General features: G+C 39.4%; 1 protein-coding gene across 2 annotated transcripts in view; it reads left to right on the top strand.

Annotated features, from left to right (window-relative positions):
* Window positions 1-15148, top strand: part of PHF21B (PHD finger protein 21B) — a 76234-nt gene that overhangs the window by 1977 nt on the left and 59109 nt on the right. The window contains exon 1 of one of the 2 annotated variants that reach the window (XM_010410201.4): window positions 8010-8413. The exons of the other annotated variant lie outside the window; for it this stretch is intronic. The gene's annotated coding sequence lies outside the window, so the exon portion shown is untranslated. Of the gene's footprint in view, window positions 1-8009; window positions 8414-15148 lie in introns of those variants that run through there. 2 annotated transcript variants of the gene reach the window in all.

Below are 15148 nucleotides of genomic sequence, written 5' to 3' on the forward strand. Positions count from 1 at the left end.
TTTCAAGCAGAGGCTTTCTGTTGTTGGAATGTTGACCAGCATTTGGGGTTTGCCTTGGTTTTGCTAGAGGAAAAGGTCTAGTGTTTTTATTTAGAAATGTCTTCACATTACAAATTTTCAACAACTGTAGTTGATCTAGTATCTCTGATTATGTTTGTAATTTATGAAGGAAGAAGCTGAGGAATGGCAAGTTTCTAAACCAGAGGACTATTACGGTTTTATTTTTTTGAGAATAGTCAACAAGCATGAATAGAAACAGAAATATTGAATTACAAAAATAAAATTGCAAGCTGACCATTGGTCCTAAACTGTCATCAAGCTTAGTGCTGGATTGAATGTTAATTATCACTCCTCTACCCAAATTAAATTTGTTTTGCAAGAATTATTTTTCTGGGAAAATTTTAAAAAAAGCTATTCTTGCTTCATGCTCAGTATTCTTTATTGCTCTTCGGAGTGTTAACCATTAATCAATAACAGTAACACCTTAGCTACAAGCTCTGTAATGTCAGAGGGAAATTTAATTGCTGACATTTATTAATAAGCATTTACTATGTCTTCTTTTTGGGTTCTTTTATGGTGTTGGTACTGCTCAGTAAAGTGTTTGGGTTTTTCTTTCTACAGAAATGTATGAAGCTTGTAAGATGGAGGATAATAGCTCTCTGCAAACTGGGCTAAGGTGGCAAGCTGATGGTTGTAAATGAGATACTGGTGTAGTGTAGCCTCTTCCTCTGCATCTGCAAAGGGAGAGAAAGGGCTAGGGCATAAAATGTAATGTTACAAGTTTCTGAACAGTGGTTTCTGCTTGAAAGCATTTAGAGGATCAGGATGTGTATATGGTCATCTCATGTGGTACCCAGCAGGAAGAATGAAATGCTAAATGAAACTCAGCAGAAAAAAATAGGGCATCAAACATTGTAATCTAAATACAGAACTTTCAAATACAGATAGGATTAAATGTAAATTTGTTTAAAATTTTTCATTTGGGCAGCTGCAAGTCAGCACTTTCATTTTAGGCTGTTGTTTACCCAGCAGATTTTTAAAGTGATTTTGAAATGTTATTGACTTAATGGAAGTCATAGCTGCATTGGAAAAAGTTTCTGAGTAAAGAAATGCATAATAGATGCTAAAGGATTGTTTAGATATATATCACATGGTTTATTGGAAGCAGAAGACATTGTAAGATTAAAAAGGATTGAAATGTGTAAGCATCGGAAGTAGCGAGCTGCAGGAATGAGTTCTGGGTCTACACTATTCCCTGGCATCCTTTTAGTGTCAATCCCATGTGTGAAGACATGACTGTTGGAGCTACACTGATGCAAGTGTACAGACAGGGATATCACAAATGGAGCTCTTTGTCCCACTTAGAGAAATAAAGCTTAAAGCTTCGTTTGGATGATCTGGAACAAGTTATGTTGGCTAAAGCAGAATTTTGCTGCCGTAAGCTGAATTTTGCTGGTATATGCTGTATATATGGTAGATGTGCTTTCACTTCAGAGAATTGCTAGTGCTGTTGTGTAGAGAGAATGCCCTAGAGCTAGTCAATGTATGCCTGCACCTACAACATACTTTGGTATAAAGAGATTTTGATATAAGCCTCTCAAATTTTGTTTTTATTGTAATGATATTTATGTGGTATTTGCCCTTTCCTATCCTCACCACCATTTCCTGACTGAAAGCAAGATCGGAGGTTGCTTTTCTGAAGGATGAAGTCCCATCTGCTGTGCTGGAGCAACATACCTTGTAAAGAAATGCCCCTCTGCTGCCTCTTCATTCTCTTGTAACTAGCAAAACTGTGGGCAAACATCCCAGGGTCTAGTTTGGGGAAATCAGAAAGCCTTTTGGCTGTTGGGAAGACAGTTGGATCAGGCAGTATTGGGAGTACAAGCAGAGAGGGGGAACACAGCTGTCAGACCTCTTGGCTGCCTGTCTTGGGGTGACTTTATGATGTGTATCCCATATTGCTGCCCTATGCCCAGAAATTAACTTTGTGCCTTTCTATGCCTCTAAACTGAGCCTGAGAGGGGGAAGGAAAAACTGAGCAAAACTTTTTCAAAGCAGTTTGCAGCTTGTTCAAGGTCATACAGAGATAGCAAACTTTTTTTTCCCCAGCTGCGGCAGGGGAGAGAGGAAGCACCTGGCTTGCTGTTTCCCGAGTCAGTTTTTGGCCAGTTGTTCAGCTTCTTTTTCTCTGGAGAGAGACTGAGAGTTGAATTTTTTTCCCTTCCCTGGAATTTTGGATTTTCTCCCTTTTCCACTGGACTGCTTCAATATTAGAACATAGTGGGAGGACTTCCCACCGCGCGTAGACGGCCTGGCCCTGGGCCAAGCCCCAGCTCCGAGGAGACCAAAGGGAGGACTCTAACACTTTCCCAGGTTTTTTCTCCACAGCGAGAGACTTTATTATTTAGCATTATTATCCTTTTCTCGTGTGTTTGTTAAATAAATAGCTTTCATGTCTTTCATTTTCCTTTGAGGAAAATTTATTTTCCTCGAACCTGGTGGGGGAGGGGTGGTGACCTGCCTTCTCTCAGAGGATGTATTTCTAAATTTGGCCAAACCGGTACACTGCCTTTCAAGATCTGTTGTCAAAGACAAAAATGCTGGAAGGGCACATAAGCACTGGGCCACAGAGCACCAGGACACACACACACACAGAGTGTCTGGAACCCTCTGGGATCTCTGTCCCCTGTTACTCTGTGCAGCTCTTAGAAAACACCTTAGCAAGGCCCTGACTCCCTGTCCATCACGACTTCACAAACAGCATCAAACCTACCTCCCACTCCTCTCTGTACTTCCCTTCCCACACATGTATTCCCTGGGTCAGCTGGAGAAAAGTTTGACAGCTTCCCCATGCTCATGTACTCTTTCATCTTGGGGCTTGTCTATACAGGGGGATTCTTTCAAAGCAAAATACAGTATGAGGATTTATAGTGCTATAAATTCTTGGCAAGAAATAAACTGTTCTCCACAAACGCTTCATTAACTCCACAGCTCACAGAACTACTTGTGTCCCTGTTTAGATTGTGCAATCTACATGAGTATCCATTTCTTTTTTTCAAGAAATGTGGCTTTTATACATGTAGGAGGATGCTCATATATACCTGTTAGTTATCTGTATATTCAATTAACCAGAAAATAATGCATCCCAGAACTTTAGGAACATGCTCCTGACTACAATGGCCATTTTTCAGAATAGTTTATTTGTAGAACGATTTATTGCCTTTCTCTTCACCATCCTACATTATGTGCTTCACTATGCTCTTTGTAAAAGTACTTTCTCCATAATTGGAAATCCACCTGTGCATATGACTAAGTCTTTTTGGTTTTTGTTTATTATTTGTATTGCATCAGTACTTACAGGTTTTATTTATAGATGTATTTACCTGTACTGGTTGTGTGGCAATATAGCTTTTTCTTTTTAGAATCCATGTTACCACAGTGCCTGAAAACACAGCAATAGTTAATTTATTCTCCCAACATGGAGTTATTATGACTAAGGTGTTATTATTCCGTGTTTTACTGTGGGAAAACTGAGAAAATAAAGGATCCACTTATCCTGATCTCTTTATCCTTCTCTGTAGGAAGCTTATAAGTGCTGCCTTAGGCAGGATCCCTGTATTGGCAGCCACACTACAGGCCTTTTTGGTAATTGTGAGAATGCCTCAGACATGTCCATGCTGCACACGGCATCCTTGGGAATGAGAACTGTCCCACAAGTCCTTGGATCATGCTACAGCCCCCTTTAGCATTTCCTGCAGCTCTTTGTGCATCTGCCTCATACTTCTTCCTCATCTATGTGGATCCATGTGCTGAAATGCAGTGAGCACAAGTAAGGACAAAAGAAAGATCCAGAGGCTCCACACAGATCTAGGGGAGAGGAAAAATAAAGACATTTTTCTACGGATTATAACAGCCTTGGTCGTGTTGGCCATCGCTGGAGCACCAGCATCTCACTGGCATCAGAGATATGCCAAGTTGTCTGTGATTGCCAAAAATTGGTTGCATTTCTGGAGTCCACGGCTCCTGCTCTTAGTGTAACATGAGTTGTATTTTTCTTCAGATCTGGATTGGTCAGTGATGGCTGATGAATTTCAAGATATTGAAGAGATTTTTTGAGGCCTTACTTGAGCTTTGTTTTATCAGTCACTGTATTGGTTTCTGGATATCTGTCCTGGAGGAACAGAGCAATGATTGTTCTGTGTGGCTAATGGTTCCTGTTGACTTTCCCTAAATTGTTCTGTTTTTTACAATTTCCTGGATTTCCTGCTGGGGCCAAATTAGGGCTCTGAGCTTTCTGCTTTTGCTGGTCTATGAGAGCAACGTGGCATGGAAACAGCGTTCTGCTAGAAATAACAACAGAGGAGAAAACTCCACAGAAAGCCTGTGGCATGGAGATTTTGAACAGACAATTTAAAATTTGTATTCTTGCTAAATAGCATAAAATTACATCCTTTCAGGTTAATTAAACCATTTCTCAATGCTGGTTGCTGTTGATGGGATATTTAAACATCAGATTCAGAATTAGCACTTATGTTTCCTGATGATAAATGGCTTCCTTTTAAATATCCCAGATATACGTATATGGTTGATGCATCTAAAGCATGTGGATTTCTGCTCTGTTCAATCTGCATTTCTATTTGATCTACATTAGGGTTCAAACACCCAAAGATTGAATAAAGACTCTCAGGATCTGAATAAAACCTCATTAGGCCCTATACCATATTCCTTACACAGCCAAAATTTTCCAGTGAAGGCAGCAGAATATTCAGCAGGAAAGGATAAGCAGAAGTGGACTCACACTGACTGTCCGATGCTTTGTTGTAAGAATCTAAGAGCAACTTTTCCAAATTTGTTTCTGTGGGAACTGGCAAACAAACACCCTGCTGGAAGAAAATTAATGAGCAGGGAATAATTGTGAGTCCCAGTTTTTGCACACCAGACCATGGTTGCTGTCTGCAGCGTTTGTGTCACTGAACATCCCATCTGCAGGTCCATGTGCAGTGGGATGTAGGAATGGATATGCTGCTTAAGTGTTTATGGAATGGATTTTCTTCATGTGAGTGTCTGGGAAGTGTCTCTACTGAGGAACACAAGCAGAAGGAGATTAAGTGAAAACTACTTTAGTTTTGTCAATGATTCCTGGTCCTGCAGAAGAATGATAGAGCTGTCAGTACATTTGTATGTCTAGTCCTTATAGCCAGAGGTACTTCATTGTCCTGTCTATAGAGAACCATACAAAAGAGACCAGGTTAAAGGAGGGAAATGCAATTGCTCCAATTTCATGCCTTTTCTTAGGCTCAATTTTAACTGCCTGAAAAAGAAAGTCTTAAAATTTAGGAATATAAAAATTTAGAAGTGTAGGCAGCAGGGGAGGAGGGTATTCTGCCCTTCTGCCCTGCTCAGGTGAGATCCCACCTACGAAGCTTCCTCTAGCCCTGGAGTCCCAGCACAGGAAGGACATGGAGCTGTTGGAGCAAGTCCAGAGATGGCACCAAGATGATCAGAGGGATGAAGCAGCTCAGCTGAGAGGAAACCCTGGGAGAATTCGGATTGCTCAGTCTGAAGAGAAGTTTTGGGGTGACCTAATTATCTGAAGAACTCAACAAGGAAGGTGAAGACAGAGTTTGGACAAGGGTCTGGAGTGACAGGACAAGGGAAAATGGCTTCAAACTGACAGAGGGCAGGGTTAGATGAGATATTGGGAAGAAACTTTTCCTGTAAGGGTAGGTGAGGCCCTGGCACAGGCTGCCCAGAGAAGCTGTGGCTGCCCCATCTCTGGAAGTATCCAAGGGCAGGTTGGATGGGGCTTGGAGCAACCTGGTCTAGTGGAAGGTGTTCTTGCCCATGGCAGGGGGTAGGATGGGATGAGCTTTAAGGTCCTTTCCAACCAAAGCTTTTCTGGGATTCTGTGACTATGAATATATAGACAGTCCCCTTATGGAAATTTCTGTCATATTTTAATATGTCCTTATCCATACAAACAAAGTTCTGGGTCCCTTGTTCTAATGCTGAGAGTTTTGACGCTAATCAGAGTAGCTCCCATGTAGAGATTTGATTCACTTCAGAAAAGCAAAGAATGCTCTAAAAATGATAATACACTGTAACTACTTCATTGTAATTGGAGGCTGTCTCTGCTTCACAGAAATTACCAGGCAAGCATTATTGAAAATGCCAGAATTTTCAAGTTAGTTCTATTTGAAATGGGAGAACAAGAATGTGAGGGGATGGATAGAAAATTTGAGGGCTGTGTGATTCAAACTTGAAGTGGAGTTTGTAATAGCAAAAGATGTCTTGGGGTGATTTTATGTTAATACTGTATTTCCCTATCATTTGCTTTATGCCCAGAAATGGGTCCCACAGCTTTAAGCTGGGTCCGAGGAAGAGGGGGGAGAGAAGCCAGGGGAATTCTTCAGTGTGATTGGTGTTCAAGGACTCACACACTCCCCCACGTTCTCACCACTGCAGAGCTGAGGGAGCACCTTCCTGCTTTTTAGCTAGCCTGTTGGCTGAGGCCAGAAATTTTCCCATACTGGCATACTGAAATCCTCCAGTAATTTCTTCTTCTGGAACTATTCGGCCTAGCTGTGATCCAAGAACCAGATCATCGGACCCCGTGGACCAGCGCGGAGACTGCGGGGACATCGCATCCCAGCACCAGGCCTTGGGAGGGGCTGAGCCAGCTACAGAGGGAGCGCTAAATCCACCAGCTTCCTCTGCATCGAGGAGGTTTAATATTTTAACAGTTATTTATTTTTCTTGTGCCCTGCTGGCACTTTGTTAAATAAATAGTTTCTTTCACTTTCCTCCAAGAAATTCCTTTTGTATTGGTGGGGGAAGGACTACTGAAACCTGCCTTCTGTGGAGGAGATGTTCGTTCCAGAGCATTTCCCCCTAAACTTGTCTCAAACCGAGATAGAAGATGATCAACTTTGGGGCTGGAGAAATCATCCTCTAAATCTTTTTCTAAATGATAGGATGCATAAACAGATCTACTTATTCTACATGTGCTGTTACTTTAATAAGAGGTACCGCTTTAAGAAATGAAAGGCTTTGGATTATTGCCAAATGTCTTAGTTTTATTTATTGTCTAAAGGTGGGATTTTTTCATTATCTACAGTTTGTTGGATAGTTGAATAATTTGCAGGAATCTGTTTCATACCAGACTGCAAACTCTGTATTTATCTTCTTTCAATGTTTGCATTGCAAATACAGGCATGATAAGATTTCCTGTTGGTGTTCTAACTGTATCAGGACTTGGCAATTGTTCTGCTACTAATCTCACAATGCGCATTTGTGTCTATATTGAAATTAATTGGAAAACTGTAACAGGAAGTATTGCTCTTCAACTATTTTATGTATAAATGTGGAGGGGTTGGTCAGAGAGATGGAGAGAGAGTAGATGCTGTAAATACAGAGTGCTGATGAATACTCAAGTAGTAAATAGAAATATCTTAAAAGTCATTTCTGACAGTAATAAAGGCAGAAATTTGATTTCATCTGTGGATAGTAAACGTATTTCACATTACAATGTAAGTGGTACTTATATTAATATTTATTAGTACTTATTGATGTTAGGGTTTAGTTGTTCTCTTTTCCTCACATCACAGCCATTTTATAAAAATTCAAGTTAAATTGCTACACAACAAGCAATTAAAAGTGTTTGTGTGTGTGTGAGAGAGAGAGAGAAGAAAGTAATCTGTGTGTGGAGATATTCCTATAGAGAAGGACAGACCCTCCCTGATGAGGAATCTAGAGAGTTTTGCTCAAAGTGATGGAGTTCTGTTTGCACTTGTTAAAGATGTAGCTCTTTGAATGCATATTTCAACCCACAGGCACTGTTTTGCTGTTCATATCAGGGTGGTTTGCATGGGTTTCCTGCCTTTTAACAGGGTGTTTGTGTATCTCTTGTTTTGACTGTGGGCAGTGCCTCTTCAGGAACGAGATTGTGCACTATGTTCAATGGCCTTTTTATGTGACGTGAAGGATTGCCAACTTGGAGGATAATGTGAGTCATAAAGTGCCTGATCCAAATTTAACCAAATTTGTTCATCTCTAAATTTAGAGCTGAATGGCAAGACGGATATATTTCAATTTCCATCAGTGACAAGGACAGTGTTGGCGGATGCCTGTTAACAGCTATAGTGTGTGTTTTTGATACTCATATATGTGTGTATGGGTGGGAAAAGACTAGTTGCTTTTACTTATCATGAGCCTGTTTCTTCTTTGACCACTTTTAAATCACTCTTGGGCTTGATGTTCCTTCCATGAAGATAATTCTTGTGCAGAAGGTGTGCTGTGGTCTTGAGTCACGTTTTTGCCCTCTTGAGTAGAAAGACTTGTATTGGACTTGGATTTTTGTCATTATGAAAACTGAAATAGAGACCCTTTTAAAATAAGACAGGTACCAGGCAAGGTAAGACAAACCAAAATTCTTTTTGTTAATCTTACAATCAGGCTTCAATATCAATAATTTCAGAAAATGGGTTCAAGTTCATCCTCTATTCGAGCATAATGCTGAGTTAACATATATATAATTCACATGTCTTCAACAGGATTAATCATATCCATGTATCAGTTTGTATTTACCTGCTTAGCTGTGCTGGAGTCTTAATCTTTTTGACTGTTCTAATTCTTTGGCCAAATATTTTCCTTGGAGATTTGACCAGTGAAAGCAAGACCATGTCCCCACTGCTTTTGTGCAAGGCATTTTGTTCATGGGTATGACTGTTTGTTTGAGGGTTTTTCTCAGTGAGATCTTTATTAAGATAAGACCTCTGTTCAGTCTTTTTCTTGTTTTATTTTATTAGGACCCCAGTTCAGTGACTTGTGTCATCAAATTTGCACATGTAGTGATGGATTGTGATATTACAGACAATTTGATTGTTGCATCCCTCACTGAATCAAACAATGAGATTGGCTGGGTTGGAGATATGTTCATTTTTATATATAGGATCACTGAAATAGCAGTGACTGAATAGGTAATACCAGAATGTGCATAACAGCTTTGATAAGATTTAAGCAACATTGTGCTTCCTGTAGTTTGCTGAACTGGTAATGATGATTTAAGGGTCTTACCTTAAATGTTTTCTATACTTCTGGATGTGAAATAAACCCACAAGTTAGCATTTTTTCATTTCATATAATATGAATTTTTCTTTGAAACATCAGTACACTAAGGTATTTTAAAAAGACAGATATTGTAGCATAGTAGTAATAAGAATACTGTAGAAATTTGGCAGGGATACTACAAGGATACTATGATTTTAGAAGACTGTATATGGGAATTAGTTAGCGCTTGCTCTAATAAAACCCCACCACTCTATTTGCTGATTTCACTTTTTTTTAAGAGTGAAGCATTACTATATTCATTTTCCCTCACACTTTTCTTTTCAAAATACAAGCCAATCATCTATATTCCGTCAACTTGTGTCATTTTTTAACCTTTCTTGTAATATGGCAAATTAGATATTGCATATGTTATTATTGCTAGAAAAGGACAGCCCAACTTCCCTAATAAGTATGAGAAGACAAAAAAGCTTCAGGTTTCTGCTATATCTGTGTTCTTAAGTAGGTTTCAAAGCCAGAGTAACTGAGTTTGAAACATCACTATGATGGCTCAGAGTTGTCAAGTCTTGAGGAATATGAGCTCAAACTCTCATTCTTCTAGCTTGAGTCCAGAAATTGGTTTTGAATTTAGAAGTTATTACATAGAACCACAATTAATTTATATCTTGGTGTATCATGGTGTGTTTACACTTAAGTAAGTTTAAAAGTGTTAATAACAAAGTATTTCTCAGCAAATCCTATGAGCATTGTCAAATGTGTGAGTTTGGAATATGTCCACTGAAGTCAGGTCTAAGGAAGCTTGATTTGTACTAGAAGACTTAATCTACATCACTAGCATGTCTTTAACTATTTTCCTAATGACTGTACAATAGGCTTGGCAAGTGATTGTTGTTATTATTATTATTACATTTTCTTTGAAAAGGGATGTTTGATGAAAAGAAAAATCCACCAGCTTTTTGACACGTTCATCCTAATTTTTACATTTTTTCAATTTGCAGTATGAGGGTGTGAGTGTACAAAACTTACGTATCTGCATGTGGAAGGTAACTGAGTAGCTTCCCTTACCAACATTCAGCTTTTGTGACCAATGGCATGGTATAAATAACCCTGTTTGAGTAAGAGCCACTCAGTCTAAAAAATTATTAGCCATTTCATACTGTAAGAGTTCTCTTTGTAGCTTCCTGGCAATTATTTTGGATTTAGGATATCTTTTTAAGAAAGATGGAGTGAAACTTTTTACAAGGTCATATAGCGACAGGACAAGGGAGAATGGCTTCAAACTGACAGAGGACAGAGTTGGATAGGATATTGGGAAGAAATTCTTCCCTGTGAGGCTGGTGAGGCCCTGGCACAGGTTGTCCAGAGAAGCTGTGGATGCCCTATCCCCAGAATTGTCCAAGACCAGGTTGGATGGGGCTTGGAGCAATGTGGTCTAGTGGAAGGTGTTCCTGCCCATGGCAGGGGGTGGAATGAGATGATCCATAAGGTCCCTTCCAATCCAAACATTTCTGTGATTCCATGGTTGTCCAATTAAAAAAAAAAAAAAAGAAAGAAAAAAATTCCTCCATTTTATCTATGGGAATGATGGGGTTGAAGTCCTGTTCTCTTCAATGGTATCTCTATGGATACACACACAGCCTTTCATTGGGCTAAGACTCATAAAGCTCCATGGCTCTGCCTTCATGAAGACTTTATTGTTGTACCATCTAATTTGCACAGTAGGCAAGCTCAAAACACATCATATTTTCTCTCTGTGTCTTTTATTTCTAGCAAAAGAGATTTAGACTAGATCGTTGGAAGAACTTCAGTGCTGAAGAGCATCTGGCTGCCTGAAGCTCAAAAATCCTCAATCTCTGTTCAGCAGCGTTCAGGTCTGGGCCCAGGTGAAATCCAGGGATGCCTCTATTTCTACCAGTCATATTCCAAAAAAATGCTTGCACTGGGCCATTGTAGGAACTGCTGTTACGTTAACAAGGGTGAACAACAAGGTGGCCAGAGCATTGATCGGAATTGTTGGTTCTCTTTTTCCTCAAGTGTTCTCTAAACCACTGGGCCACGACACCATGTCTTTTCTTCTCTCACTGACTAATTTAGCAGAAAAGCTTGGAAGAAGAGTCCTTCTCCCAAGTATGTTCTGATAATTAAATGATTCACAGAGCCATGTGTGAGTGTAGGATCTGAAATATTCCTTCTCTGGAGTAGGTGGTTGGACTCCCAAGAAACTAGTTGAAGAAAGAGATGGGAAGGAGAAGGAAAGGAAAGCACAGCTTTTATGGAATATGTTTTGAATGAAACTGGTTAACCACAGATTGGTTGTCAGAATGGGGCTCAGGGAGGTGAAACTCAGTGGGAATGAAGCAGGTCTCCTCTTTCAGAGCAAAGTACAAACACCTGGAATCAGTAGTGCAGTAAAACACATCAATGCAGCATCTCAGGAAGGTAAAGAGATGTTCTACTTACAAGTTCTAAAATTGCTTGGCTCTATCATTGAAGGGAAGAACTGGTGCTCACTTTGGTATATTATAACTCTGGAAAAGTATTATTTGTAATATATTGTATTCTGAAATGTATGTTTATGTAGTCACATATATACATATATAGAAATATATCTGTATATATTTATGAATTTATTTATATAAGCATAAAGTTACCAAATCCTTTTACTATCTGAACATAAAAGAACAGCCGTTTTATTTGGATCATCAAAGAACCAATTGCATTTGTAAGCGAATACTATAGAGTTTATCATCCTCCGAAACTAAATATAGCTATTTTCTTTTACTAGAAGACAGCACCTGTTACAGCGGGGATTACTGTAACAAGCATATATCAAACCAGGAGTCCCGTGGAAAAGAAATATATACGGATGGATTCTTGGTAGATGTTTCAGAGATCTTTATTTCTCCAGCCGCATGGCCGGGCCTGTGCTCAGGAACTCTGCAGTCACGGGACCCGAGGGTCCTTGGCCACACCGGGGAACACAAACCAACCAATGGGGGATGAGGCTGACCAGGGGCAGGGAAACCGCGTGCCTCCCCCCCAGGGCCCCTCTCCCAGGGCTACATGGCAGGGGGGGAGATCCCAACAAGCACCTATCTGCTATACCTACCAGATAGCAGTATCTGCAATGATTTTTCACAGCTGCAGTCTTAGAGCTGTGGAATACCAAAGTTAGGAATTCAATAGCAATGGTAATTCCTCCATATTGTACTAAAGCAATATTTTCCACTGGGTTTTGTTGAGAGACAAGTAGCTCAATATTGCTGAGCAGTCTGCCTAAAAAGTATATAATGCACACTTATGGGATGTACTGCACATCCAAGTTAACATTTGATAAGAAAGTTGCTGCCTCCTTTTTTTTTTCCTAACAAACTATATTAACTGCATAATTTTAAAATCAGTCATACTTATACACAATTTATATGGAAGTCAGGCAAAATTTTGTGGTACTTTCCCCAAGTTCTATTCTCAAGGAAATAACTTTTGGTACCAACATCTAGTTATTATGGCTGAACTGATATAATTGCTTCTTTTGTCAAAAAGGGTTGGAATTGTCATTCCATTTTCTTTGTGGGTTTTGTCTCCTCCCCCCTTCCTCTGCCACCTTAGCTAAGAAGCATTGTTTTTCCCCTTGTCTTTATTCTGTTGCTTGTTGGATACTTTCCTAAGCAAATTCAACTTTCTTTCTCCCACTCAGCAAGCTGGATTAGCTTAGCTCAGGCCTGACAAAAAGGACTGTCTGGCAGCAAGCAATTCGGTCACCTCAGGCTGTCACTTCCCTCATGTTTTCCAGGTCTTCCGAGTGACTGAAGAACACCTAACACTCAGAGGAAAGAGTACAAAAGCAGCTCTGAACCCTGTGGGTGCTAAGGTGGAACCATATGGAATTCTTATTTTTCAGCAGCTGCTAGTAGGCTGCATGGGCCATGCTGATAGGTGAGGATTCCTAAATCACTAAGGGATGATGGTATTTTCCTCCTTTATTTTTCATCCCCTTGCCTTCCCTTTTCATACATTAATCCTCATGTCCTGCAGCTGGGTAGGGTAGTGGTAGGAGTAGGGCTTTAGCAGCTGCTGGGTCTGTTGAAGATTTTCACTCCTGCCTGAGCTCACTTGAGGGAGAGGCTTGAAATGGCTTTGTGTGACACTGGTCATGCATTTTCCCTTTACTCAGGAATATTTCTGCAGACTGAACAGAGACTAAGTAATTTAAAAACATTAGTCATAAAAAACCGTATCAACCTGGAACAGCTGAATAGTTAAACAGCAAACCTTTTATGAATCATCTGAGCAAGAGACTATAGGTGTGATCACAGCTGCTGAGTTTTGCTGCAACTCATTGACATTATGCTCATTTGTGCAGGAGGTGGAGACTTAATTAGTTGAATATGGTTTCTGAATAAGGCTACAAATCACAGAACAGGTATGTGCATGCTAATGCAGTTCACACACCCAAACTTTCTTTTTCTTTTTTCTTTTCTTTCAATTCAGAAATTTAGAGTATGATCTAACGCCTGCGGAAAAAATCCTAATAAAAATAATTTTTACATATATATGTAATTTATTTTTATAATTATGTAGAAATAATTTATAATTCTTTTGATAAAAATAATGGTGCATTGAAAAAACTACTGACCAGTAAATAATATGGTGGAAATTGTGTTTAGGAATAGGCATTTGGCACAGCTGTCTCCTTGTGTAAGTAATTAGTGGGATTTCTGAAATGGGGAAATATGTGGACTGTATTCATTGTGTTTTCCCTTAGTTAGAATACATACCTACAGTGTGTTCAGAGTTTGTATTTTTCAGTGCACCCTGATGGCAATGTGCAAGTGGCAAGGAGTAGAGATAGTGGTCTGAAAATCCTACGGTCAAAGGAGAGATAAATTGGGTGGTTCTCTGAAAAGCCTGAGAGCCACAGGAAAAGCAGAACATTGCTTGCTTCATCTCTGCATATTCTCTTCTGATACCTGCATGAGCTGTAATACCACCTTGGGCTTCCTTGCAAATGAGTGGTGATAAAAGGGATGAGTACAAAAACCTCAGCAACAACTACGAATTTGGTTTTCAAAGAAGGTGTGGAATTTAAGGTGGTACTTTGCCTCCTACTGCTTATGGCTACCCCTATGCAGAGAGAGCTGTTCCAGGGCAAAAGTCCAAGTCATTGTTAATTGGCTATAAGGAGAGTTGTTTTAAATGGTATTTTTGATACACAAAGAAAGGATGGATTCAAAAATATTGGTATTTTGAAAAAGCAACAGGACATGTATTTCCAATTGTCTACTTTGTAACCATCATAAATTGCATATGAAAGCATGGATAATGAATTCTGAGTAAAGGGAGAGGAACTGGGGAGAACAAACGCTTTTAAAACCTGTAAAATAAATCTTTACATTTCTATGAAATTCCAGTTAAATTACTGTTTACACAAAACATGCATCTGAAATAACCGCCTCTTTAGGATACAATTAAATGTGAAGCTGATACCTTATTCCACCAGTTTATTGGAAATACCATGCACAGTGATTTTATCATATTTTTGAAAATGAAGAATGATTTCCACAGATTTTTATGCAAGTTGAGTCTAGAAGGAAAGAAAAAATATGTATCTGAATATGCATTACAGGAGCCTCAAAGTTATGTCCAAGGGCCCGGTTCTTTTTTTGGTGGACTCTATGGAAAAATGATAGTGTTCAGATGTTTAGGTGCACTAAAGGACAGCAGTTATTTGGGATTTGTGAGGGAAGGGGCAGCAACTTTTAGATCAAATCAACTTGGAGGCTGCATATAGTACTTGGCATTTATATAAAGCAAGCTCAAGGTTGACTGAAGCATTCAAGTTGTAAAATGGATGTAGAAAGGGTAAAAAATCCCTGCAATTACTTCAGTGATGATCCATTCAGGTTAAGAATTTTCATCTTTGCTGTTGCCATAGCAATCTGTTCCCCTGTCACTAGCACATTAAAAATCCTTTCTGTAAAACTGCTGTTGCCAATATTGAACACATAACAAACAAAACCATTTTTTTAATAGCTTAGGTGCAACACGAAGAAGACCTAGATCTTAGAGAGATGCATATGTT

Source organism: Corvus cornix, chromosome 1A (genome assembly GCF_000738735.6).
Source record: "Corvus cornix cornix isolate S_Up_H32 chromosome 1A, ASM73873v5, whole genome shotgun sequence".
NCBI lineage: Eukaryota > Metazoa > Chordata > Aves > Passeriformes > Corvidae > Corvus > Corvus cornix.